The sequence below is a fragment of the Dasypus novemcinctus genome, chromosome 29, assembly GCF_030445035.2.
Source record: "Dasypus novemcinctus isolate mDasNov1 chromosome 29, mDasNov1.1.hap2, whole genome shotgun sequence".
NCBI classification, from domain to species: Eukaryota; Metazoa; Chordata; class Mammalia; order Cingulata; family Dasypodidae; genus Dasypus; species Dasypus novemcinctus.
This window is the reverse complement of record NC_080701.1, coordinates 38,436,358-38,451,030: the sequence shown is the minus strand read 5'-3', so window position 1 is coordinate 38,451,030 and position 14,673 is coordinate 38,436,358. Positions and strand designations below refer to the sequence as shown.

Genomic DNA, 14,673 nt, shown 5'->3' with positions numbered 1-14,673 from the left:
GAAACAATTTAAGACTAAGGTGGATTTAGTAGTAAGCTAAAAATAGAGAGCTTAGCTGAACTAGGCCATAAAGCACGCACACACCACCCGTCACCCTCTTCAATTAGAAACGCCCCAAAACCAAAACATATTAGCTAAGCAGCAACCATATGAGAAGAGACAAGTCGTAACAAGGTGAACATACTGGAAAGTGTGTTTGGATAACCAAAGTGTAGCTTACAACCAAAGCATCCGGCTTACACCCAGAAGACTTCAGACAGACTGACCACTTTGAACTAGACCTAGCCCTAAACCTACTACAACACTACTACCACACAATAATTAATTAAAACATTCACCGATAAGTACTAAAAGTATAGGAGATAGAAATTTTACTTAGGCGCTATAGAAAAAGTACTGTAAGGGAAAGATGAAAGATCACCTAATAGTAAAAACAGCAAAGACTAATACTTTTACCTTTTGCATAATGAACTAACTAGAACAATTTTGGCAAAGAAAACTTTAGTCAAATATCCCGAAACCAGACAAGCTACTTATAGACAGTAATTAATACTAACTTGTCTATGTCACAAGATAGTGAGAAGATCTGTAAGTAGAGGTGAAAGACCTACCGAGCCTGGTGATAGCTGGTTGTCCAGAACAGAATCTTACTTCAACTTAAAACTTATCTCAAGAGCCACACTTCAATCTCAATATAAGTTTTAAATATACTCAATAGAGGTACAGCTCTATTGAAACAGGCATTAAACCTGCACAGGAGAGTAAGCCATTATAATATTTCCATAGTTGGCCTAAAAGCAGCCACCAATAAAGAAAGCGTTAAAGCTCAACAATAAAACAACTACAAATACCAAAAACCATTGCCATCTCCCAACTTAACACTGGACCAATCTATAACAATAGAAGACATAATGTTAATATAAGTAACGAGACTATTTTCTCCATGCATTAGAGTATATCAGACCCGATAGCCCACTGATAGTCAACAAACAGGCACTAAAACACCACTAAATAATAATATGCCACACACCGTGTTAATCCAACACGGCATGCATAATAACGGAAAGATTTAAAGTAATAGAAGAAACTCAGCAAACACGAATCCTGCCTGTTTACCAAAAACATCACCTCTAGCACTACAATTATTAGAGGCACTGCCTGCCCAGTGACACACGTTTAATGGCCACAGTACCCTGACCGTGCAAAGGTAGCTTAATCACTTGTTCTCTAATTAAGGACCTGTATGAATGGCTAAACAAGGATCCTACTGTCTCCTATTCCCTATCAGTAAAATCGACCTTCCCATGAAGAGGCAGGAATAACCCTATAAGACAAGAAGACCCTGTGGAACTTAAATTAACTAGATCAACAACACTAACATATTAGCCAATAGGTACAAAACAAAATGATATGAACTACTAATTTTGGTTGGGGTGACCTCGGAGCACAACAAAACCTCCAAACGACAGTGCCAAGACCTACCAGTCGAGGCCCACAATGAAACTAAGTGATCCAAAAATTGACCAACGAAACCAGTTACCCCAGGGATAACAGCGCAATCCTATTTCAGAGCCCATATCAACAATAGGGTTTACAACCTCGATGTTGGATCAGGACATCCAAATGGTGCAGCCGCTATTAAGGGTTCGTTTGTTCAACGATTAAAGTCCTACGTGATCTGAGTTCAGACTGGAGCAATCCAGGTCTGTTTCTATCTATAATCAATTTCTCCCAGTACGAAAGGACAAGAGAAATAAGGCCAACTTTACAAAACGCACCTTAAACCAAAATAGATGAAATAATCTTAATCTAAAATATTACACAAACATAGTCCTAAACCAGGACCCAGTTAAGATGGCAGAGACAGGTAATTGCATAAGACTTAAACCTTTATACCCAGAGGTTAAAATCCTCTTCTTAACATCATGTATATAATTAACATCCTATGTTTAATTATTCCAATTCTCCTAGCAGTAGCTTTTCTAACACTACTAGAATGAAAAATCCTAGGCTATATGTAATTACGCAAAGGCCCAAACATCGTAAGACCATATGGACAACTACAACCAATAGCAGACGCCATTAAACTTCATTAAAGAACCATTAAGACCATCCACATCATCAAAACTTTTATTTACTTTAGCCCTCAGACTAGCACTAACCCTCGCACTATCACTTTGAATTCCTATCCCCATACCACACCCACTAGTTAATTTAAATTTAGGAGTACTAGCTATATCATCCTAGCACTATACTATACTATACTATAGTACTAGCTATATCAAGCCTAGCAGTCTATTCGATCCTATGATCAGGATGAGCATCAAACTCTAAATATGCCCTAACTGGAGCCCTGCGAGCAGTAGCACAAACAATCTCATATGAAGTAACCCTTGCCATCATCCTACTATCAATCATAATAACAAACGGCTCATTCACTTTATCTGCCTTAAAACAACACAGGAAGACATATGATTAATCTTCCCCCTCTGACCACTAGCAACAATATGATTTATCTCAACACTAGCAGAAACCAACCAAGCCCCCTTTGACCTTACAGAAGGAGAATCAGAACTAGTATCTGGGTTCAACACTGAATACGCAGCAGGATCATTTGCCCTATTCTTCCTAGCTGAATAAGCCAACATTATTATGATAAACGCACTAACAACTATCCTATTTTTTTTGGTGCCCTACATAATCCACTATTTCCAGAACTACATACCCTAATTTTAATTACAAAAACCCTTATCCTCACCATAACATTCTTAGTAGTACGAGCATCCTACCCACACTTCCGCTATGATCAATACACTTACTATGAAAAAGCTTCCTCCCACTAACACTAGCACTATGTATATTTCACGTATCAGCTCGAGCAACATTTGCAGGAGTACCACCACACATACAGGAATATGTCTGACAAAAGAATTACTTTGACAGAGTAAAACATAGAGGTTCAAACCCTCTTATTCCTAGAGTCGCAGGAATTGAACCTTCACCTGAGAATTCAAAAATCTCCGTGCTACCATATTATACCACACTCTAAGTAAGGTCAGCTAATAAAGCTATCAGGCCCATACCCCGAAAATGTAGGATCATAACCTTCCCATACTAATAAATCCTATAATTTTCATTATTATTATATCCACCCTAAATTCAGGAACAATCATCACCATAATCAGCTCCCATTGATTATTAATTTGAATAGGCTTAGAAATAATTATATTCTCAATAATTCCTATTATCATAATCAAATCATACCCACGGTCAACAGAAGCTGCTACCAAATATTTTATAACATAAGCAACAGCATCTATACTCCTAATAATAGCCGTAATTATCAACTTATATTACTCCGGACAATGAACAATCATAAAATCACTTAACCCTACCACATCATATATAATAACCATTGCACTAGCCATAAAACTAGGACTAGCTCCACTTCATTTCTGAGTGCCAGAAGTAGCACAAGGCACCCAACTAATATCAGGGATAATTCTCCTCACATGACAAAAACTAGCCCCAATAGTAATCCTCTATCAAATCCATTCATCCTTAAACCTAAACCTAATATTAACCCTAGCCATTCTCTCTATAATGATTGGAGGATGAGGAGGACTAAACCAAACACAACTATGAAAAATCATAGCCTACTCATCCATCGCACATATAGGATGAATAACAGCTATCATCATATACAACACCTCACTAATAGTATTAAATCTAGTAATTTACCTAATAATAACAATCACAATATTTATTCTCTTTATAAACACAGCATCAACAACCACACTACCTTTATCACTCATGTGAAACAACACACCAATCTTAACAACAATACTCCTAACAACCGTACTATCACTTGGGGCCTACGCCCATTACCAGGCTTTACACCAAAATGAATAATTATTCAAGAAATAACAAAAAACAATATACTCCTATTACCAACAATAATAGCTATTCTAGCATTACTAAACCTCTACTTCTATATACGACTAATTTACTCAACATCACTCACCCTATTTCCAACCACTAACAATACCAAAATACCACTAACAATACCAAAATAAAATGAAAACACAAATCACAAAAATTCATCTCCCTATCACCAACATTAATCACACTTTCCACAATACTAATTCCCCTAACACCAATAATATTAATTTTAAATTAGGGATTTAGGTTAAGCAAGGCCAAGAGCCTTCAAAGCCCTCAGCAAGTATAAACTACTTAATCCTGACCTAAAGATTGCAAGATTTAATCCCACATCTCCTGAACGCAAGTCAGACACTTTAATTAAGCTAAATCCTCCCTAGATTGGTGGGCTGCAACCTCACGAAATTTTAGTTAACAGCGAAATACCATAATCCCCTGGCTTCGATCTACTTCTCCCGCCCTTAAAAAGGAGAAAAAAGGCGGGAGAATAAAGCCCGGGCAGAGTTTGAAGCTGCTTCTCTGAACTTGCAATTCAAATATTTTTCAAGGCTTATTTACTGGCAAAAAAAGGACTTCACCTTTGTCTTTAGATTTACAGTCTAATGCTTACTCAGCCATTTTACCTATGTTCATCACCCGTTGACTATTTTCAACCAACCACAAAGATATCGGAACCCTTTACTTACTATTTGGTGCTTGAGCCGGAATAGTTGGTACCACCTTAAGCCTATTAATTCGTGCCGAACTAGGACAACCAGGCACATTACTAGGAGATGACCAAATCTACAATGTAATCGTTACTGCTCATGCGTTTGTCATAATCTTCTTTATAGTTATACCAATTATGATTGGAGGCTTCGGAAACTGATTAGTCCCACTAATAATCGGTGCAGCCGACATAGCCTTCCCACGAATAAATAATATAAGCTTCTGACTACTACCTCCTTCATTTCTACTTCTATTAGCCTCCTCCATAGTAGAAGCTGGAGCGGGAACAGGCTGAACAGTCCACCCTCCATTAGCAGGAAACTTAGCCCACGCAGGTGCATCCGTAGACCTTACAATTTTCTCCCTTCATCTTGCAGGAGTATCATCTATCCTAGGGGCTATTAATTTCATTACCACTATTATTAATATAAAACCTCCTGCCATAACACAATATCAAACACCATTATTTGTCTGACCAGTACTAGTGACAGCAGTTCTCCTTTTACTATCTCTCCCAGTCCTAGCTGCTGGCATTACTATACTCTTAACAGACCGAAACCTTAATACTACATTCTTTGACCCAGCAGGCGGAGGAGACCCAATCTTATATCAAAACCTATTTTGATTTTTCGGACACCCAGAAGTATACATTCTAATCTTACCAGGGTTTGGTATAATCTCCCATATTGTCACTTATTACTCAGGAAAAAAAGAACCATTCGGTTATATGGGCATAGTATGAGCCATAATATCAATTGGTTTTCTAGGATTCATCGTATAAGCTCACCACATGTTTACAGTAGTAATAGATGTTGATACACGAGCCCATTTTACATCAGCCACAATAATCATTGCTATCCCAACAGGAGTAAAAGTATTTAGCTGACTAGCTACCCTACATGGTGATAATATCAAATGATCACCAGCAATACTTTGAGCACTAGGATTCATTTTCCTATTCACAGTAGGGGGTCTCACAGGACTTGTACTAGCCAGTTCATCTCTAGACATTGTACTACATGACATATACTAAGTAGTAGCTCATTTCCACTACGTCCTATCTATAAGAGCTGTATTCGCCATTTTAGGAGGATTTGTTCACTGATTTTCACTATTCTCAGGATACACTTTTAACCTAACATGAGCAAAAATTCACTTTATCATCATATTTGTTGGCGTTAACCTAACATTCTTCCCCCAACATTTCCTAGGCTTATCTGGAATACCCCGACGCTATTCAGATTATCCTGATGCATACACAATATGAAACACTGTATCATCAATAGGATCATTCATTTCACGAACAGCAGTAATACTTATAATCTTCACAATCTGAGAAGCATTTGCATCAAAATGAGAAGAAGACAGAGTAGAATTAACACCCACTAACATCGAATGACTTCACGGATGTCCACCACCATATCACACATTCGAAGAACCTGCCTTTGTAGAAGTGTAATCAAGAAAGGAAGGAATCGAACCCCCAAAAACTAGTTTCAAGCCAGTCCCATAGCCTCTATGACTCTCTCAATAAGGTATTAATAAAACAATTATATAACTTTGTCAAAGTTAAATTATAGGTTAAAATCCTTTATACCTTTATGCCCTACCCATTACAATTAGGATTCCAAGACGCAACATCACCAATTATAGAGGAACTACTACATTTCCACGACCACACACATAATTGTTTTCCTAATTAGCTCCCTAGTTCTATACATTATTACACTAGTATTAACAACGAAACTAACCCACACAAGCACGATAGACACACAGGAGGTAGAAACAGTATGAACCATCCTACCTGCTATTATTCTAATCCTAATCATGCTACCTTCATTATGAATCTTATATATAATAGATGAAATTAATAACCCACTATTAACAATTAAAGTCATAGGACACCAATGATACTAAAGCTATGAATATACAGACTATGAAGACTTAAACTTTGACTCCTATATAATTCCAACATCTGACCTTAAACCAGGAGAACTACGGCTACTAGAAGTTGATAATCGACTTGTCTTACCAATAGAACTATCAATCCGTATATTAATTTCATCTGAAGACGTACTCCACTCATTAGCCATACCATCCCTAGGATTAAAAACAGACGCAAGCCAGGACGTCTAAACCAAAGCCACATTAATAGCTACACAACCAGGACTATATTATGGTCAATGTTCAGAAATCTGCGTATCAAACCATAGCTTCATGCGTATTGTACTTGAACTAGTTCCCCTAAAACACTATGAAAACTGATCAACATCAATACTTTAAATTCCTTGAGATGATATAATAGCATTAAACTTTTAAGTTAAAGACTGAGAGTGTAATTAAATCTCTCCTCAATGAATGCCTCAACTAGACACATCCACATGATTTATCACAATTACATCAATACTACTATCACTATTCATTCTAATACAATTAAAATTTATTAAATATAGCTCGTTTACACCCTCACACCCAACAACAATAGATAAAACTAAAACACCTAGCCCCTTGAGAAACAAAATGAACGAAAACCTATTTACCTCATTCGCTGCCCCTACCATAATAGGCCTGCCAATCTTAATACTAATTATTATATTCCCAAGTATTCTATTTTCTTCTCTGCAGAAGGTCAAACAGAGGAAATAGCAAATTAGGACTAAATTATTGATCATATCAGTAGTATGATTATAATCATTTTAATAGATTTTTATCAAATTTAAATGTTCCATACTGCTATAAATTTTTGAATTAAAATATTTGATAACAAGAGAAATGTGATTATTTTATTTCACATTGTTAATTATCTTTCATGTATCTTACTTCTGGATTTTATACTTTGCCCTTTTTAAATTTTTCCTTTAATGTCAAAACAGTTTAATTGTAAGGAAAATCTAGCTTTCCTTAATTTAATTACATATTTTAATATGCTTATTAATATTGGTTATACTGTTTTATCAAATCATCCCTGTAGATATATCTGGACAATATCATTGTGGTCATCATGAAAATATAAACCCAATCCTCAAAATTACAATTCCCTAGTCTTTTCTATTTTCCTGTGCATATATTCATACATAAATTTATAATTATGGAAGTAATTAATATATATATCTATGATATTTGTCTCACAGCGTTTAAATATATTTATGGCACACCATCATATCAAGTTAAGTATACGTGGCATTATATTTCTGTAAAGATGTACCTTTGCAGTTTTTAAAAAAAGTATTTCGAAGCTGTGGTCAACCAGATATGTTGATTTATTTTTTCAAGACCCTTGGCGCTAATCAGCTCCTGGTTTTCTATTCTGAAGGCTCTTTGTCCTGCCCCAGGGCTGTCACCCCAGGGGCACAGCCAGCGCACAGACTTGGCTGCAGGGGTGAGGCCACCCTGGATTAGTCCCTGCAGTCCCCACCCCAGGCCCAGCCCGAGGGTGAGGCCTCAAGTGCGTGCTCTGGGCAGCTGCAGGCCTGCAGCGGGGCTAAGGGCCAGGGCGCGGGGGCATGGGCGCAGGCCGCTCCCACGGGCGCCAGAAACCCGGGCATCTGGACCGCCTACAATGCCACGCGGGTGCACCCCGCCCCGCTTCCTGCCAGGAGGGGCACCCAAGCTCGTCTTGGAGAGGAAACGGGGCCGGAGGGTAAGAGGAAGAATGTCACCTCCGTCCCCGCCCTCCCGGCAAAATAAAACCCCAGGAAATAAGAGAATCGGGGAGTCAAGGGGACTAGTTCCAACAGAGCCCAGCAAAGCTGAGCAGTCCCTTTGGGGGGCGGAGGGCAGCCCCGCCCTGGTGGCTGGAGAGGCGCGGGCTGGGCCGGAGGTGGGGGCGGGGGAAGCCCCAAACCCAGAGCCGCGATCCGCCCTCAGCTGCGACCGCGGTGGGATCGGGACAGAGGGCGGGTTCCAGCCCAGCCCCTCACTCCTGAGGCTCCCCCAGTCTGCGGGGGGCGCCAAATCCTTGCGCCCTCGCCTGCCTCGCACCCTCAACCCGGCCCGGGCGGAGCGGCCGCCGAGCGAGGTGCAGGAGCTCCGCTGGGGGCAAGACTGGCGGTCGCCGCAGCCGCGCGTCCTACCCCACCACGCGCCTACCGGTTCACCGCCTCCTGCGAGGCGCCCGCCGCGCACGCGAAGGGTTGCGGGCGCCCTCCCCACGCTGCATGCCCCGCCGCGCGGCCCTTCCCCACCGACGGTTCGAGCTAACCTGCCTGGGAATAAAGCCGGAGGCGGCGCTGCAGCCCCGGGCGGCTTGGAGAAGGGGCGGCGGGCGGGCGCGCGCTCACCCCTCAGCCGCCGCCGGGAGCAAATGAGGATATAGATCTGTTGATTTTTTAAAAAGCGTTTATAATTTATTCCATCTTATCGAAACCTCAAAGTTAAAAAGTTTATATTTTTAAAATTGTAAACAATATTTTTTATTTTTAATTACCTGTGCACCACTATAGTTTCTCTATTGTATATAAAAATGAAATTACATGTTTTTTGAAAAAAATTTACAGATTTTTTTAATCTACCTTACTGAGTTTGAAAAGATAAAGTTCATGGAATAAAATATCAGTGCTAGTTTATTTCCAAGTTTGTCTTTTATTTTTTCTACTCCAGGCCTGAATCAGCTGATTCTCCAGAGAATCCCATATCATTTTTGTGGGTAAAGTTCCTTAGAAACCAAGATTTAGGCTCTAAGAATATTATTGCAGCTGGAAGGCCAATCCTTTTAGGCCCTTTCAGGATGTACTTTATATAGGCATTTACAATCATAGCCAGCATCATAAGCTTCAAAATATACAAAGCATAAAGTAAGTCAAAGCTAAAAGGAGACAAAAGAAATATACAACATTAACAAGAAACCCTAAACCTACTTTTAGTCTTAGCTTTTGGAACACACAAAAACTACATGAGTATATGGAAGATGTGAAAGGTATACATAATACATTTTATCTAATTGGCATAAATATAACACTGCACCTAATGTTCTAATTGTCACTTTTTCAAAATCACAGGGAAGATTTATGAAAAGTATACATTTGCTGGAGGTTAAAGAAATCACAAATTTCAAAATCCAAAGTATATATAAATTACAAATGAATGAAGCTAGATGTCTATAACATGATTATAGTTATAAAACTCTAGCTTCATGAGTATTCACTATCAATGTTGGACAGAATTCTGTATAGAAATAGGAAGCTAACTCCCTGAATGGAAACTAAGAAAATAATCTTTGTAATGGACATGGAAGCAAAATCTACAACAAAATATGAATGGAAACAAGAGAAATATTAAATGGATAATACTTCATAAAAGGAGAATCAATCCATGTATATCATGTATATGATGTGCTTTCACTTTTGTAAAAGCATTTAATGTAGTTCACTACATTAACAGAAATAAAAGAGAAAAAACCTGTTATCTCAATAGATGTGGAAAAGCACTTGACAAAATTCAGTCCAGTCGATGAAAAACCATTTTAAAAACCTAGAAATAGACCATCCTTAATCTCACAAAGAATACCTATAATAAAACTTGTTTCCAACATTATAAGCAATGTTGGGATTTTGAAAACTTTCCCCCTGATATTCTATATAGGAATGACTGCTACCATCACTGCTATTTAATTTGTACTGTTGTGAATTATACAAGAAATTAAGTACTAAATGGCATATAAAAAGGAAGACAAAAATAGTCATTATTTCCAAATAACTGCATTTTTAGAAATTTCAAAATAATCTATAATCTATTAGATTTAATAACTCATTACTAATTGGCTGGAAGGTCAAAAACAAATCATTTGTATCTCCATATTCTAGAAACAAAAGATAAAATTTAAACAAGGTACAGTTTACAACACCAATTAAACTATCAAATAACACTCATAAAATGTGCTTAAAACCCTTATATTGGCAACTACACAGCATTATTGAAAGAAGTAAAGAAACCTTAATAAATGGTGGCACACATCATATGGAACATAATTGTTAAAATTCCATTAACTCCAAATTTTCCTATATATTAAATTAAATACAATTCCTCTTAAGATTGTAGGGTTTATTAATGTGAGTAATTCACAACAAATTCGACATTCCTAAACAATGGATCAAAATGGGTGAAAGTCAACCTAAATTAGAAGAACCGATGGGAGGACTTAAGTCACCAAGCGTGAAGAACTCTCATGGGATCTATTTACTAAAGAGTATGTTAGTGGCACAAGGGTAAAGGAAATAATTAGCATAACAGGCTAAGGAGTTTGAAAGCATACCCACAATTATGCAACCATCTGATTTATTAAAAAAGCAGACAGTGTGGTGCAGTGGGTCAAATGATGGCCTTTTTAATAAATGGTAATTTGTAATGAAAAAAATTCAGGATTCCAATCTCACACAACAAAACAACATAAATTCCAAATAGATTAAGGTATAAAAGTTATGGATAAAAATAATAGCGGAATTAATTTAAAATACAGATTTTAGAAAAAGTATATAAAATGTAATTTGTGGTATAGAATGGTAAGAATTTTGTAAACAAGCCAAATTAAGCTTTATTATTAAAAATTAATAAGTGGGCTTTTGTCTTCTCCATCCCATCCTTTCTCTTGCCCTCCTTCCCACAGTGGGGGGGCCTGCGCCTCCTGCGCAAACCGCTCCAGTGTAAGCGCCCTGCCCAGCTCCCTCTCCTCCTTTCGCTCTCCCAGGCTCTTTCTCTAGTTCCGACTCTTTGCCCCCGGCCTTTACTTCGCTCCTGATCCCCTGCTCACCGTCCCCGGCACTCCCCGCTCGCTCCCGGCGCAGCTCAGTCCAATCGGCTTCCAACGAGTCCGCCACGAGCAGTGGAGTTCAGGCGCATCTCTGTGACGTCGCGTCACTCCCCACCCTAGGTCGGAGCTAAGGGAAGAGAGAGTAGAGGGAGGGAGGGGACAGAGAGGGGAGACCGAGCGAGACGCTGGAGAGGAGCAGGAAGAACCCCCAGCGACGGCTGGATTCGCAGTCCTCGGGGCACCCGCTCACTCTGGGCATTTGGCATCCCGGGAGCCCCGCACTCCTATCGGGCCGGTTTTCGGCGCTTGCGGCCCAGCCCGCTCCTCGGCTCGCTGGAAACCTTCCCGGGAAGCGGGGGACGCGGACACCCCTTTCGGTAGGGGTAAGTGAAGGCCGTCTCTCCTGCGGGGACGTGAGATAAGGCGAGTCTGGAAATGTCTTCCACTTTGGAGAAGCTTCACCGGAGGGGATTTGTGACTCCCGGGGCTGCGGTTTCCCCGAGGTAACGCAGCTGGCAAAGAGACCTCTCAAGGCCCTTTTCCCTTCGCTCACGTCCACAAAGACACTAACACTCTATGGTGTGTTTAAGTCGAGTGGGAAGTAAAACTTTCCGCGGCATATAAAACTAGGCATCTTCCCTTAAATCTCGATGTCAACTCAGCAGGGACAAATCTTCAGGCCCAGAATAGCATTCTCAAGAAAAAGGGCCGGTACCAAGTTTCCTATCAGAAAGATTAGACCCCTTCCCATTGTTGCTCACTGGAGGAAAACAAAAACAAACCCTCCCATTTTAATTGGCAGTTTGTGACCTCTCAGGCCCAAGCAATTACCTGAGAGCCAGACCTCCAACCAAGCATGCACAATGATTTTGGATTATAAATCCTTTAAATTGATCACCAGTCAACTCCAGTCTTGCACTTCAGGAGATAACATTTTAAATGGGTGCAGGGGAGAAAGCTATTTTCCAACTGGCTAAGAAAAAAATTGCAATTCTAAACCTGAGAAATATGCCCTTCTTTTTATTCCAATTTAATCACTTGAGTTTCCAAAAGATTTTGAAATCAAACTGTCATGGGGTAGTGTAATTTCCACTCTCTTTTGTGTGAGCATTATAGTTTACTAAAAAACTAAATGGAAAAAATGTTTGCAATTATGGATTAAAATAACATAGAATTCATAAATTCTAAAATATTTTAATGAAAAAAAAACCTGCTTTAGAGAGATTTCTATTCACTATTCCTAGGACATTAATAAGAATTAAAAGTGCATTTTATCCCAAAAACTATCCGTTTGGAGGAAATCCATCTAAAATCCAATACCAATAATATCAAGGAAAGAAAGCACTTAAGCAAAAATAGACTGAGGAGTTGTTTTGATATAATGGAAAGTAAGCACACAAAATTTCAATAATCAAAGTTTCCCTAAAAATTAAATAGCTACTTCATTTTTGGACTGTTTTACTTCACAAAACTACATTTAAACTATTCAGATGCTTCATTCCTTAAATTAAGTATGTTTATCTTCAGATATTCCTACAGCATCAATATTAATTGGTTTTTAAAAAGGCTTAGAAATGGTAAAAATCAAAACTGCATTAAGTACTATTTTAATTTCCTTATATAATTACCCACTGCAAATTAATTTTATTTGTTAATCTCACCAGTTTAGTTCATTTACAGCTTGTGTTCTTGTGCTGCTTATGTATCAACTTTCCATTAAAGATGTTGTTCTGAGTAACAAAGTAAATGGAAAATGGAGAAATGTGAAAGGATTTGGAATTCTCAAAACTATATATTTTTCCTGCAGTGTGTTATTCTTATGGCAATTGTGAGAAATAATTTTTAAACAAGTTGTTTTATTTCTTAATATTTGCCTACCGGCCTTGGCCAGTGTGATCCAGTGTGCTCCATTTGCTGTGCAATGATTTTTAGCATGCTTACAGCTTTTATAAAACTCAAGTTGGTCAAAACAAGAATGCCTGGCATATACATTCCAGACACAGGACTTGAGGTTTTGGGGTAGGGAACAACTTTCTATCAGGTGCAGTTGTGCATCTCAATTTGAGAGCTCGATTAGCCATTGAAGCCTGCCCAGAAGACTGACAACCTAATTTGTCCAGCAGGATTTGCCTTGACAGGGCAAGTTTAAGGATGGACAGGCAGGATTTGGAGGTCTTCTTTTAAAAACTATCCCCCCAGTTATTTCCACTCAATTCATCTACTAGGCCTGGTCATTATATGAGCTTGATATGCAGGTCTCAGGGCTTATTTTGACTGCAAAATAAATTCCCAAATCACAAGGACACCTAGGCCTGAGCTAAGGAAGACTTCTTGCCCTTCTTTTCAGTCCTTAGAGCCCAGCCCTCTGAGTTCTTGAAGAATTGCTTTGTATTGCTTTGTTTGGCCTTCAGCACTGAAGCACTGGAGTGTGGGGAGAATGTGTAATAATTGACCGACTTTACACCCAGCAACCCCATCTTTTTCTTTTGTATATTTCATTCTTTTAAAAAATAAACACAATTTGCTGTTAAAAAATTAATAAATGGGACTACATCAAAATTAAGAATTCCTTTTCTTCATAAGACATCAGTAAGGTGGAAAGTCATAATCCATAATGTGGAAGAATGAATAAAGTCTCCTACCGAGAAAATGAGAACAGGATAGGTGACCAAAATAAAAATTATCCAAAAGCTTGAACTCGTAATTCACAAAAGAGGATGTGCATGAGGCCAATAAACATACAAAAGGGTGCTGTATATATCCAAGCATCAGAGAAATGCAAACAAGTCCATTATGAGACATTACCACTTACAAAACTGGCTAATCTTTACATGACCTATAACATCAATTGTTGGTTAAGCTGTAAAGAAACAACCAATGAATACCTTGCAAAGCATAGTGTTTAGATACATTTTTGAAAGCTCCTTGGAAGTTTGGGGGCAGTTCCAACAAAGACTGAACTTATTCTCAGTTTATAACCCAGCAATCCCCCCACACCAACAATTTATATTCCACAAATTTAGATATGCATTACCAAAAGATACATACTCATTTATATGTACACAATTTAAAACAAACAAAAGAAACTACCCAAGCATCACCAAAACTAACATTGAGAAATGCATTTTGGAACATTCACACAGTGAAATAAAACACAGGAAGTAGCATAAATTAAATACAGTTATGATAAACAAAAGAGATAAATAGCATTAACATAACATTCTGTAAGAGGAGAGACAAAAAGAAGTAATGTAAGGTAAGGCCACATTAGGAAAATA

General features: G+C 38.6%; 1 long non-coding RNA gene across 1 annotated transcript in view; it reads right to left on the bottom strand.

Moving 5' to 3' along the window:
- Positions 1 to 11,490, bottom strand: part of LOC131276571 (uncharacterized) — a 99,287-nt gene extending 87,797 nt beyond the window's left edge. Inside the window, exon 1 of the long non-coding RNA XR_011647768.1 lies at positions 11,396 to 11,490. This is a non-coding gene — a long non-coding RNA (uncharacterized lncRNA). The remainder of the gene's footprint in view (positions 1 to 11,395) is intronic.
- Between the last annotated feature and the right edge of the window lie 3,183 nt (positions 11,491 to 14,673).